The sequence below is a fragment of the Hemicordylus capensis genome, chromosome 5 (assembly GCF_027244095.1).
Source record: "Hemicordylus capensis ecotype Gifberg chromosome 5, rHemCap1.1.pri, whole genome shotgun sequence".
NCBI classification, from domain to species: Eukaryota; Metazoa; Chordata; class Lepidosauria; order Squamata; family Cordylidae; genus Hemicordylus; species Hemicordylus capensis.
Window position 1 is genome coordinate 158,252,417 of NC_069661.1, and position 3,557 is coordinate 158,255,973.

The window sequence follows — 3,557 nt, forward strand, 5'->3', positions numbered from 1 at the left end:
GCTCCCTTTCTCATGCTCATGTTTTTAGAAGCTGGGGTAGCAGAAGAGCTCTCTGTTTTGACAGACAGTTATCTGCACAGTCAAAGGTCTCTGGGAGTGATTTAACAGATGTTCTGTCTGGGTCTACAGTAAGGTGAATGCCACAAAGTACTACTCTGAGCTTGGGGTAAAGCAAAGTGTGTCGTTGAGTTGGTGTCAGCTCTTGGCGACCACAGAGCCATGTGGTTTTCTTTGGAGGGATATATCCCAAATTGACTGGGAATAACAACCTATTTCAATAGTTCTGGAATCTTTCCTATTCAAAGGGGCAAGGGCAAGGATGCGGGCAGTTAAAAGAAAATTCCTTTGAGGCTTGACCTGATTGATTCTGTCCTATTGTGAAGATAAGGAATGGAAACCAGTTCCTCTCAGAGTCCAAATACTTCCTCTTGTACTATTGTCTTTGACATTCAGGAGCTCTTTCCTGGGAAATATAGGTACCTAGAATGTTGGTACCTCGGTAGTCAGGATCTTTAATTTAGTTTCTGGCAAAGACTTAATCTAGGGTTCTATTTCCTATACTGATCTAAAAAGTGAGAAAGGGAAACAAATTCCCTGAAAGATATTGTGTCTTCATTTAGAATTCAATTCCGTAACATATTTGGCTTTCAATTCTGTAAGATATTTGGCTTGCATAATGGGCTTGATTCTGCCAATTTAGCTTTCCTGGGGTCATAGGCAGGAACATAGGCAGCTGCCATATACTGAGGCAGACCACTGGTCTATCTAGCTCAATATTGTCTTCACAGATTGGCAATGGCTTCTCCAAGGTTGCAGGCAGGAATCTCTCTCAGCCCTATCCTGGAGAAGCCAGGGAGGGAACTTGGAACCTTCTGCTCTTCCCAGAGCAGCTCCATCCCCTGAGGGGAATATCTTACAGTGCTTACAGAGACACATCAAGTCTCCCATTCATATGCAACCAGGGCGGACCCTGCTTAGCTAATGGGACAAGTCATGCTTGCTACCACAAGAACAGCTCTACTCTCCTAAAGCCGACAACACCCGGTATTCCCAGGTGTCTCCCATCCAAGTACTAACCAGGCCTGACTCTGCTTAGCTTCCAAGATCAGACAAAATCGGGCGCGTTCAGGGTAGTGTGGCCGGTCTTCCCTGACTGTCACTCAGAGCTACAGCCCTTAGATAGTGAGAAGTATAGGTATGAGGTGAGCTTACACCCAAACTTTATTTCGAAATGCAATTTTTTCTTTGGTAATCTCTGGCTTTGTACAATCTGGAGCTGGGGTTCTGGTTCATCCTGGGAGACACTTAGGAGCAAAATGAAGGGAAGCCTGAATAGAGGGAGGCCTGAAGTGGAGGCCTGTTCCAACAAAAAGATGCAGTAGCAAGCAGATGAGGCGATGCCCTATGGGGAGAAGTGGTGGGGGCTCTACACGTCATCCTGTGGCTGTCACCACTTCATTATAGAGCTGCCCCTAGCTAAAGGTGAGGGAGGAAAGAAGGAACAAACCCTGATGAGCAAATGAAATAGGGTTTTCCATTATTATGTCTTAACCAGACAAATATATGTCTGCTAGTACCTGTAAATTATAACTGAATCATAAACTGGCAATTGAAATTAAGTTGCAGGTCAAAAGCATGCTTGCTTGAAAATTAACTCTATCCAATTCAGTCAACTAGCCACCTAATGGTGCAGCGGAGAAATGGCTTGCCTACCAAGCCAGAGGCTGCCGCTTTGAATCCCCGCTGGTATGTTTCCCAGACTATGGAAAACATCTATATCAGGCAGCAGCGCTATAGGAAGATGCTGAAAGGCATCATCTCATACTTCAGGGGAGATGGCAATGGTAAACCCCTCCTGTATTCTACCAAAGACAACCACAGGGCTCTGTGGTCGCCAGGAGTCGACACTGACTCTACGGCACACTTTACCTTTATCTTTAATTCAGCCAACTCACTTCAGAGGAAATATGTTTTGGATGTGAATATACAGCTAATTAAAACAATGTGAAATATAGATATTTCTCTTTCAGAAATCTAACATGAGAAAAAGCAAATCCCCACAAAAGACACCTTGACCTTAACATGCCACCTCCATCCCCAAGATTTGTTTCTGGCACCACCACTATTCTCAGCCTGGACAGATACAGAACAATACTCCTATAGATCAAACGCTTAACTTTTGACATTTCTAACCTCTTTATTATTGTTGGAGAAATTTCCACAGTGACATCAGGGAGCCTTCAACAGTCTGAACTGTAGGGAAGCTCCATGCTGTTCTGGAACTCTGTCAGAACTTCAACAAGTCTGTTGAAAACGGCTCCCTCTTCATCCTCTTCCCTTTTTACTGGGTGGAGCAGGGGACAGAGCTGGATATTGCTTTATATTCGCTCCAGAGGTAGCGTACACATGCTTTCTGCAGTTTGAGTTTAAAAAAAGGATTTTCTTCTATAATGTTCCTTCTAGATCTTTGAGTGGTACAGGTGCTTTGGGGTACTTAAAGAAAATTAGGCTACAGTCATACTTCTGGCTCAAGAAAAACTCTGTTTTCCAAGAGCACTCAGGCCACTTAGGAAATGTCCCCTTTAAACTTAACCTGCAGATGGGAAGGCATTGGCTTAAATGCTTCTTCTGGAGTAAAAAGGAAACAACACAGCCTGTTCCCTGCCCTCGCTTGGTCACGGATAAAGGAGGGGAGAAGGACAGGGAGGAGGAGAGGGCAGAGGGGGACAGGGTTTGACAGACAATTCAAGGTTCTTCAACCACACAGTATGATACCACCATTGGGGTGGGGATCTGACAAGGGTCCTCCTGACATTGGCCCATTTGTGTTGTGTTGTGTTGTGTTGTGTCTTGTCAGAATCTGACATTTTGGGCCACACACAGAACTAGTAATGATGTCCAACAGTGAACTGATGCATAAACTAAAGATTCCTAGCCCATAGTACTTTCAACTCTCCTCTTCATGTAGTAATCAAAAGGCAAAGTCTTGCTTAATCTAGCCAGTTACACACATTCCCACCTTTTTATTTTGGATGAAATAAACAGTTTATTACAGCAGATTAGAACCCCTACTCCATCCATAGGCAAGCATTTAAGAAGTGACAGATATGCCACTATTTTACTGAATATGAGTATAAAACCAGTATTTTGAAATGCATTATTCTGAAATGTTCCAAGGAAGTGAAGTGGTGGAATTGGCTGCATTTAAAAATAATTTCAAAGATCTAAACAAGCTCTAAACAACAAACCAGAACTAAGGTATGAAATCAATTTTATTCTATTACATTGTTTAATTTGCAATTTCTTTCATTTCCCTACATGGCTGGATTGTTCCAATTTTTCTGTTTCCAATCCAACATTCTTTTTTGGTCCAAAAGATAGCTGTGATTAGGTGTTCTTGACTTTCCTCTCTGAAACTAATGCAACATTCCATATTCATGCTTTACAAGGACTGTAGTTTGCCTTGATTACAGCAGTGCCCTGTGCGCCAACCTTTCTGATGATGCTACATATGTCCTTTTCACTGGATCTAGGATATGTTAATCCAATTCCTGACA

The 3,557-nt window shown here is 42.9% G+C and overlaps 1 pseudogene; it reads right to left on the minus strand.

The window, feature by feature from the left end:
* Nucleotides 1-1,029: 1,029 nt before the first annotated feature.
* On the minus strand, nucleotides 1,030-1,148 carry LOC128328619 (uncharacterized; annotated as a pseudogene).
* Nucleotides 1,149-3,557: the final 2,409 nt, after the last annotated feature.